Source organism: Cicer arietinum, chromosome 4, assembly GCF_000331145.2.
Source record: "Cicer arietinum cultivar CDC Frontier isolate Library 1 chromosome 4, Cicar.CDCFrontier_v2.0, whole genome shotgun sequence".
NCBI classification, from domain to species: domain Eukaryota; kingdom Viridiplantae; phylum Streptophyta; class Magnoliopsida; order Fabales; family Fabaceae; genus Cicer; species Cicer arietinum.
In genome coordinates this window covers 48352803-48364122 of record NC_021163.2, presented here as the reverse complement: position 1 = coordinate 48364122, position 11320 = coordinate 48352803, and positions in this window count along the sequence as shown.

Below are 11320 nucleotides of genomic sequence, written 5' to 3'. Positions count from 1 at the left end.
TTGTTGAGATGGAAAAACGCTTTGTAAAAAGTGATAAGGCTGAAACAAGTTCTTTGCTTCAGAATTTAATTTCCATGAAGTATCAAGGCAAGGGAAATATAAGAGAGCACATTATGATGATGTCCAACATTGCTTCTAAGCTTAAAGGTCTAAAGCTTGAGTTGTCAGATGACTTACTCATTCATTTAGTATTGCTGTCTCTTCCTTCGCAATTCAGTCAGTTTAAGGTGACTTATAATTGTCAAAAGGAGAAATGGACTCTTAATGAGCTCATTTCATTATGTGTGCAAGAAGAGGACAGGCTGAAGCAAGATAGGACTGAAAGTGCTCACTTTACTAGCATCTCTAAAGACAAGGGCAAAAGGAAAAGAATTGAGGAGCCCAAGAACAAAGCTGCTGCTAAGGGTCCAGAACAAAAGAAGCAGACTAAGGATAACAACTGCTTCTTCTGCAGGAGTTCTGGACACGTGAAGAAGGATTGTGCCAAATATCACGCTTGGCGTGTTAAGAAAGGTATGATTCTGTCTTTGGTCTGTTCTGAGGTTAATTTAGCTTCAGTACCTAGAAACACTTGGTGGTTAGACTCTGGTGCAACTACTAACATCAGTGTTTCAATGCAGGGTTGCCTGAACTTCCGAAAGCCTAGTGATACTGAAAGATGGATCTATGTAGGAGATGGGAAGAAGGTAGAAGTTGAAGCCATAGGAAAATTTAGATTATTATTAAGTTCCGGTCATTATTTGGATTTAAAAGACACTTTTGTTGTACCGTCATTTAGACGGAATTTGATCTCTATTTCTTATTTGGACAAATCAGGATATTATTGTTCATTCGGGAATAAAGAATTTACTTTGTCTTTAAATTCGAATGTTGTTGGAACCGGTTTACTTTCTGGTTATGATAATCTTTATTTGTTGGAAACTGTGGCTAACTATAATGAAACCTTGAATGTGGAATCACGTGGTACTAAGCGGAAAATTGACAATTTCAATTCAGGGGTGCTTTGGCACAAGCGTCTAGGTCACATCTCTAAAAATAGAGTTGAACGACTTGTGTCAGATGGAATTTTAGATTCCATTGACTTCACAGACTTTAACGTTTGTGTAGCATGCATTAAAGGAAAACAGACTAAAGATAAGAAATTAGGCGCATATAGAGCTACAGACGTCTTAGAATTGATACATACGGACATCTGTGGGCCATTTCCAACTCCTTCTTGGAATGGTCAACAATATTTTATATCATTCATAGACGATTATTCTAGATATGCCTACCTTTACCTAATTCACGAAAAGTCCCAATCAATAGACGTGTTCAAATCCTTTAAGGCAGAAGTTGAGAATCAACTTAATAAAAGAATTAAAAAGGTCAAATCTGATCGTGGTGGTGAATACTACGGCAGATATGACGGTTCAGGTGAACAACGTCCGGGACCATTTGCCAAATACCTAGAGGAATGTGGAATCGTCCCACAATACACTATGCCGGGGTCACCCAGCATGAATGGTGTAGCTGAAAGACGAAACAGGACTCTTAAGGATATGGTAAGGAGTATGATTTGTCATTCCACCTTGCCAGAGTCACTCTGGGGAGAGGCATTAAAAACAGCAGCATACATTCTTAATAGAGTACCAACTAAGGCAGCGGCTAAAACACCTTATGAGCTTTGGATTGGGCGTAAGCCTAGTCTGAAGCACCTTCATGTTTGGGGATGTCCAGCTGAGGCAAGGCCTTATAGGCCGAATGAAAAGAAATTTGAACCCCGAACAATTAGCAGCTATTTTATAGGGTACTCAGAAAAATCAAGGGGCTATAAATTTTATGATCCTAATTTGAGAACAATTTTTGAGACGGGAACGGCAACGTTCTTTGAGGATATTGAGTTTGGGGGGAAGATTAAGGTTAAAGATTTTGTCTTTGAGGAAGAATCGGTAACAATTCCAGAACTGATTCTTCCACCAATTGACTTTCCCATTATTGAACAAACTCAAGATGATCTGGTTGTTCAGGAAGAACAAAATCCAGATCAAATTCAAGATCCTCAAGAACAAGTGCCTCAAGAGCCAGCTCCATTGCGGAGATCCACTAGAGAAAGGAAAAATGCTATTTCGGATGATTATGTAGTATTTATCAATGAGGTAGAGGAAAATGTTGGCATGACGGAAGACGACCCAGTCAACTTTCATCAAGCCATGCAAGATTCTCGTTCAGATAAGTGGATCGAAGCAATGAATGAGGAGTACAAGTCTATGCAAGACAATTCAGTTTGGGAACTTATCCCATTACCTGAAGGAAAGAAACCCATTGGTTGCAAATGGATTTTTAAAACCAAGCGGGATTCCAATGGTAATGTGGAGAGATATAAGGCACGTCTTGTAGCTAAGGGTTATACTCAAAAGGAAGGGATTGATTATAAAGAGACTTTCTCTCCGGTTTCATCGAAGGACTCTTTAAGAATAATCATGGCTCTTGTTGCTCACTTTAATTTGGAGCTTCATCAAATGGATGTAAAAACAGCTTTTCTCAATGGCGACATTGATGAGACGATCTATATGGTGCAGCCAGAAAACTTTGTGTTGGGAGACCCAAAGAATATGGTGTGCAAACTAAGAAAATCCATTTATGGGCTAAAACAAGCTTCTCGTCAATGGTACCATAAATTTCATCAAGTAATTCTCTCATTTGGTTTTGAGATGAATACAGTTGATGATTGTGTGTATCATAAGTTCAGTGGGAGCAGACATATTTTCCTGGTCTTGTATGTTGATGACATACTGCTTGCCACTAACGATATAGGCATGTTGCACGAAACTAAGAAATTTCTATCAAAGCATTTTGAGATGAAAGATCTTGGTGACGCCTCTTTTGTATTAGGAATTCAGATACACCGAGACAGATCTCGAGGTATTCTTGGATTGTCACAAAAGAGCTATATCGATAAGGTTCTCAAAAGGTTTGGGTTACAGGATTGCAAACCAGGGGACACCCCAGTTGCTAAGGGAGACAAGTTTAGTCTCAAACAGTGCCCTAAGGGAAGTTTGGAAATTCAAGAAATGCAAAAGATCCCTTATGCTTCAGCTGTAGGGAGTCTTATGTATGCCCAAGTATGTACGCGTCCAGACATAGCGTTCATAGTAGGGATTTTAGGCAGATATTTAAGCAATCCAGGTCTTGACCATTGGAAAGCAGCCAAGAGGGTCATGAGATATTTGAAGAGAACAAGAAACTACATGCTCACATATAGGAGGTCAGACCAGTTAGAGATCACTGGGTACTCTGACTCGGATTTTGCGGGATGCCAAGACAGCTTAAGATCAACTTCAGGCTATGTCTTTCTGTTAGCTGGTGGAGCAGTTTCTTGGCGTAGTGCCAAGCAAGGTCTTACTGCCTCATCAACTATGGCAGCAGAGTTCGTAGCAATCCATGAGGCATCTGACCAGGGCATTTGGCTGAGAAATTTTGTCACGGGGCTGCAAATAGTTGAAGGGATTGAAAGACCACTCAAGTTGTATTGTGACAATAGATCAGCAGTCCTGTATTCTAACAATAATAGGAGCTCAACCAAGTCAAAGCACATTGACATTAAGTTCCTAGTTGTTAAAGAGAAGGTACAAAGTGGACAGATATCCATAGAACACTTAAGGACAAACTCCATGATTGCGGATCCACTCACTAAAGGTCTACCACCCAAGGTCTTTCATGAGCATACTGCTCACATGGGTGTGCTACAGTTTGAGGAATCTTGATTTTAGTGGGAGTTTCGTCCATTATGTAATTCATGTTCTATGTTTAATTGTAAAGTACAAATACATTGTATTTGGACTTTCTGATCAGAAATAAAGTTTAAAGTATTCAGTTTTTGGTTACTTTGTACATTTAAGTTATGGTATGATCTCATTCGATAAAGTAGGACCAGTTGAAAATTGACATGCATTGACCAACTTCATGTAATTTTCATGCTACACTTTTCATAATGGGTCTATGTCATTTAGTTGTGTCAGTACGGGTGATCATTGATGGGTTTAGTTATGCTTATTATGACGAAAGCCTCTTTGGTTCCATGTGCTGATATGATTAATGGACGGGACAATTTGGATTATACTCAAGGTAATTATAATGACATTTTTGACGTCATAAAGTCTAACACACTCCTAAGGATACATGTGTGACCAGTGGGAGATTGTAAGATTTATGGGTCACATATGTAATTAATTAATAAAGTGTGTTAGGGTCATTATATAATTAGCCAATAAACTAGGGGTCAAATAATATATAATAGTTTATGGCTAAAGAGCATAATAGTTATGAAAATTAATAGTGTAGATACCAGGCAGTTTCTAATTTAATGAGGGGCTGAATTGGAAATACTGCAATTTGGGATATAACTAATAATAGTTATATATAGGGGTAATGGTCCCCAAGGCAAACACAACAAGACTATTCAGTTTCAAAACCCTAAAGGAGAAAACTCTCTGGTTCTCTCTATCCCCATGAGAGCAATGTCTTCAGGGTGTTTTGCTGAGGAAGATCACCCAACCCATTGGCTCTATCATCATCATCTCAGGATTTCATTAATGGCAATTCCCACAGGTACGCTTCCGCCTTTGGCTATTCATCATGTAATTGACATGGATTGTTGAGCACAACGTTATTAGGGTTTTTCCAACAATAAATGCTTGTAATTGAGCCCTTTTCACTTTGGTTGAGCCTTGATATTTCATCTTAATTGATTCCCAAATATCCTTCGATGTGTCTTTCTTGAGAATCGTTTCTATAATCTTTTTGTCAATTGCTTAGAGCAAGAAATTTTTTACCTTCAAGTCCTTCAATTTTGCGTCTTATACCACCTCGATTTGTTTTGCTCTTGCGTTGCCGCTGCAATACTCTGATCGAAGGAGATCCTCCATTAACATTGTTGTTGATCGTCTTCAATTTTCACTCTTCTCATACGTAGTTTCTATATTTGAGAAATACTACAATTTTCTTTTCTAATCAGTCCCCAAACGGAGCTTTGATACCAAATGTTACGAATCAAGTAAACGTAATGATAGTAAAATGCTTAATCATTGATTGATTCAACTAATACAAAGTAGTTTTATTCCTTTCATATGTAGTTACCACCTAACAAAAATAATAACTTAAAATATTCTTTACTTTAGCGTTATGCCAATCATCTTTCTAATTTTTTTTTTTAATAAAAAAAGTGTAATTTCATCTTAGTATTGTAATTGATCCCTCCAATCCAATTACTCTGCTAAGTATCGACCACGCCTAATTAACTATATTTTGAATATGCACGTTTTTTATACGATTTGACCAAATCAATATTTTCGCATGGTCACGTAACAAATATACACTAGAAATAAAAAAAAAAAAAAAGATAAATTATAACTAATTGCAAGTTGTTTGTTGCGTGTTTTCTCTTGTGTTTCTACGACATCAAAGTCCTCTATATGCTCTATTGCCAACTTTTCACATTACAATATTTTTTTTAGCTTTACAAATTCTAATTTGGACTACGATATGAATCATAAATAAAAAATATTTAAAATTTGGAACGATCGTAAACACCGTTTCTTAGAAACAGACGTTAATGGTCATTTTCATCATTAAGATTATGACTTAAATGATGTAGATTTTATAAAAATAAAAGAAAACATATATATATATCTCGTATTGAATCGATATCAATCACATAATTGTCTTATTCATAAAGATGGCGAAAGTCATAAACTATTATTTTAAAAAAAAATCATCGATTGTCGTTAAATTTTTAATAATTTTTAAATACCAGTACATAATGCACTATTTATGAAGATTGTCTATCGTAAAAGTTACATTAATTTTTAAAAGGTTCCATGAAGTTTCTCAAACTTCATCCTAGCATTGCTTTCCTCCACTAGGAGATCAAAGTAAACAATCAAACTTTTGTTTGTCAAACAAGGTTACAATTTTGATAGGTCTCTCTCTATTGTCAAATTATAAGTACATATATCTCAATTACGTGGAAATCACTTGCAAAACCGTTGATTCAATTGCATGTAAATCATATTATATACTCTTAATAACACGGCACAAATAATGACCAATTCAAATACACATTTTTTTTCTAAAACCATTCAAATATAATTATTAACTCCTAACTAGTATAGTCCTTAGTCAATAACGTCCAATATAATTAATAAAACGAGTCTAATTGTAAAACTAATTTACATGCATATCCTTTTCCTCTAATAAAATATACAAGTCACAAAATTAGTTACAAGCACCACCTCCCAATGTATATATAAATACCAACAACTTTGTATGCTTATTAATTAATTGCTATAAGTATTTACATACCCTTTTGAGTTTTGAACAACAAAATGAGGGTTCATAACATTGTTTTGGTACTCCTATTTCTTACAATAATTCATGTGAAGCCAAACCTTGGTGGTAGGGTTTTCAACATGGAGAAGAAACGACTTAGGTTGCAAGCTCTTGATAAAGGTCCTGTGCCTCCATCAGGGCCTTCTGGATGTACATACATCCCAGGGAGTAGTGGTCCACCTTGTCCTATTAAGGAAATGAATTTTGCTGGCCATAACAAGCACCATAATGGTTTTGATCAACGATGAAAATTGCTCTCACATACATATAAGAAATCAAAGAGCTAGGGAACTTGTATTTGTGCAACAAATTATTTATTTATTTATTTATTTTTATAGTTTTTAATGGTATAAATGTTTGTTCTATATGTTTATGGGTTCTTGATTGTTGAATATATTAGATATTTAAAATGTTGTTAAAAGAAAATTGTATCATATATATATATATATATATATATATAGTCTTTTCATAGATATATATGTACTGCACAAGGTGTATAAATTATTGTTAATTTATAGAGAATAATCAAGTGAAATTATATTTTTCTTATGAGTTATATAAATATTCTTTTAATCAAGAATAGAAGTTTAAACTCAATCTCCTAAGTTTAAATATTCAATTGGATTTGGATTTGATAAGTTTTTAGTTGTTATAGAATTTTAAAATTTTGTTTTTAGTCTCTTTAATGAAAAATCACATATTTTAATCCTTATAAAATAATTTTATAAGTTGTTTTAGTTTTTGCTGAAATAAAACATACTTCAATTTTTAAATTTTTGAATGATTTTTTACAAACATGTTTAGAATATTATTCTAAGTTCATCTGCATAAATATAAATTTTTTTAACTTATAATGAATTAAATATGAGTTTTTTAAATGTTATATGTTCAAGAAATTTTGTTCTTAAAATATAGATTTTGAAATCAACTTTTGAACTTTTTTTTTTGGATAATTTTCTTATAGTTTTTTAAATATATATATAAAATAATCATTTAAAATTAACATGTTGATGTTTCTAATGAAAATCAAAACTACTTGTATAGTAATTTTTTAGGAACTAATATATGTGATTTCACAAGCATTGTTTTGATTTAAAAGATCTACATGCTGCTGAATCAAACAAATAAAACAACATTATAAAAGATTTGTCTGGTTTGAAAGGAAATTAAATAACCAATTATAAGTTTGTTAGAATAAAAATCTTTAATTTTTTCACTTTACACTTTACACATCATTTTTAGCCACTTACTTCAAGAATAATGGAAAAACACAAGTAATTTATAATGGAACTTTAAGTGACTAAAACTATTATTCAACAAGCGAAAATGAAACTATAAACTAAAAAAATATACATTAAATAATAATTAAATGATGAGTAATCACAATTCCAAACTTAAAGAATTGTTTTTTCTCAAATGAAAATATAAATTAAACTAGAAAGAAACACAAATAAACAAAATTCTACTCTACAACCTACTACAAATTCAACACCAATGATTTTCATGCCACACTTAAATCTTCTGTGTTAAATGAAACTTCACCATTCACAAATAATGAATTTCTACAAGTCTCTCAAGAATTTAACAAAGTTATGCATCACTCTACCACATGTTTGAAAGAATTCTAAATGACAAATACAAGATAATATGACATACATTTTTGAAGGACTTTTAGGTTATAATAAAACTTAGGTAAAGGTAAAGTGTTTTTGGATAGTAAACTTCACTACTTAGAATAACACACACACAAATATCAAATTATCTCATTTTTCACACTTTTTTTATGGAGATTCTTAATGCATTGACACAAGAACTTAGAAAAACTATTGTTATTAATCAGAATAAACAAATCGAAGACAAATTTTTATATTTTTTTCTTTGTTTTTATTTTATTTTTTATAATAACAATTACCAACATTTTATCTAATTTTTTTATTTTTTATTTTTTTACTTTTGAGAACCACCACTCCAAATTTAATAAGTTGCTATCTCATGAGAAATCCTAAACTTAGATTTTTACCAAGACTTAAAAAAAGGAATTCCTATCTAACTTTAGGTAAGGTGAGCCGTTACTGATCAGAACAATGACTTGTCATGCAACTTGGAACAACAAGAAAGGGATACAAACTCATCAATAGATAAAAAAATATTTATAGGATGGTAAAAAAAAGCTCGGTGATAAATAAAATTCCTCAGTGTATGACAAGTCACATGTAAAATCACATGTGGAATCCTATAGCCGAGTTGAGTAAAATTTTCAAAGATTTGTTGTCAACAATTTTACAGGTGGACGCTTTGTTGTTGATTGAACAAAACATATATAGTGATTACAACTTTTAAATTGGAACAAATATTTCAACATAGATTTTTTAACTCTATGGAGCATATTTGGATTCATCTACCTTATAAAGCAAGAGTTTGGGATCCTATGCAATATCGTTGTACGTATTCGTTTGAGAGATAATTATTCAAATCGTTCAACCTACAATCTATATTTCTTATTTATTTGTAATTAGTAGTTAATATTATATATGTTATTGTTTAGGTACTTGAATAGGTTGAAGCAAATGATTAAAAACATATCACATATAGAGGGGTCAATTTATGAGGCATATCTATGTTAAGAGACTTCTCATTTCTGTTAATATTATTTTGAGTCTCATGTGCAATCTTTGAGAAATAGAGTAGGTTAAAATGATGATAGGAGTCAAGATGATGTAGTTCAACAACTTGGTGTAATAAAGTCTTTTCAATCATTCTGATCGCTCAATTGAAACTTATAAGAGTCGTATTTGAATGATAGAGGATTAACTGTTGCGCATCTTCCTAAATTGTGAAGAAGTTCAAGCATATATCCAACAAATAAAATAAATTGATCTTGATTTATCCTTTTTCATTAATCATATATATATATATATAGACACACACGTTAGATACTTTGTGCAATAATTGGAAGCATTTTACCTAAATATATCCGTGGATGGTAGGATTGCATTTGGATTTCCAATTTGGTTTCAAACATATGTAAGTGTCCTGCAATTTCAACAATTATATTTCAATTATAATACATGATTACATGATCAAAATAACTTGGTGTAAAATTTGTATTTGCGCCACTTAGCATATGGTTCTAAGAGGAAGGTTTATACCTAACCTATTTATTTTATCAATGGTTTTAAGTTTCATACAAAAGAATTGAGTGTTAGTAAAAAAAAAAAAAACTATTAATTATGCAATTTGTGTCAAGGGTGACGATGAAGAAGTTGAAGTAAATTACTATTATTGTATTGTTAAAGAGATTATGCAAGTTGAATACATAGGAGAACCAATCAAACAATTATTTTATTTTATTGTGAATGGTTTATATTGTTGCCAATCGTGGCATGAAGGTTCAACACCAATATGGCATTGTGGAGGTTCATCACCGTAGAAGAACAATGGCGAGAGTGAGGACGATTAGATTAAAAAAATGAATATGAAAACTATTATAAGTCTCATGAAGTTGACAATGATAACGGCGATGGTAGAAATACTGATTATTAAATTGTAAATTTTTTCATTTTGTGGAGGTGATGAATTTCATTACTATACGTTATTGTTGATTTTATGGTATAAACAATTCTATTTTTCTTATTAATTGCAGATGACATATAAATATAGAGGTTACAAATAAATAAATAAAAAACTCTTAAGACTCGTGACTCGTCAATTAAAACAACATTTCAAACGTTCAAATACAAATCCTCCTTTTGTACGACCTTCTACATTATCTCATACTACTACTCCATCACCTAGGATATTTCATAATGCACATCCTCTTGCGACATCTCATATTTCACATAATCTTAGAACATCTCATGTTGCACCTTCTTATAGTACTTGTTGTGGTGTACCTCATAGGAAAACTAATGTCGCACTTCCTCATGGTTATCTTCCTCCTAGGACATTGTATAGAATACCTATTACTTCCACATCACCTAGGACATCTTATGTCACACCTCAAACTTCAACACGAGGTGTAGAATTGCCACTTAATTCACAATCATTTCATTCATTCTGAAGGAGTACATATCCCAATATTTTAATGAAACTGTTGTTGCATCTGGTACAGAAAGCAATGGTGGCAAGCGAATTTTATACTTTGACGAACAAGAGTAAATATATATACATATATTTTCAGTTATTTAAGTATGCTATATAAACTTCATAACTATTAATATGTATTGTTTGTAGATTTTTTCCTTCGCCTTGCAGCAGTCTATTATATATATTTAAAACAAACTCCCTCACTATATTTTTGCCAACTCATAGTAATTCCTTCCACGTGTGCAAACATATCTCACCTCAGCAAAAAAGCTAATGTGTACACATCTGCTAGAGAGTTCTCTTGTGTTTTTATATTTCACCTCATTTTCTTCTACTTAGTTTCTAAATAAACTTTCCTTCTTTTAATCCCTCTAATCCTTAACTTTTTTAATGGCTTTCTCCAACAATTTCTTCTTCCCTCTTGTGTACGCCTCAATCAATGTTCGCTTCTGCTTCGTCATCCTCGCAAAATCATCTTCTTCAACATCTCTACGCGGTAAATATTTTTTGTTCTCTCTGTCGATCATTTTAATCATCGATCTTTGTGAGAATTGTAAATTTTTTAATTTTAAATTGGATATATTAGAATTTTAATTTACAAATATTCAAATTATTTTTAATATTAATAGAGTAATCATAATCATTAACATTTTGGTTTCAAAACCGAAATCCAAAATTTATAACAATTCGATTACAAAATATTAATTGTCATAAAATTATACGTATACATCAAATACAAATAATTACAAATGAATTATTTTAATTTCATGTCAATTAACACTATAAAACAAAAAATTAAGTTTAATTAATTTCAGTAAAATGAAACTGACCAAATTTCAAAGAGACATAATTTTGTATATATATA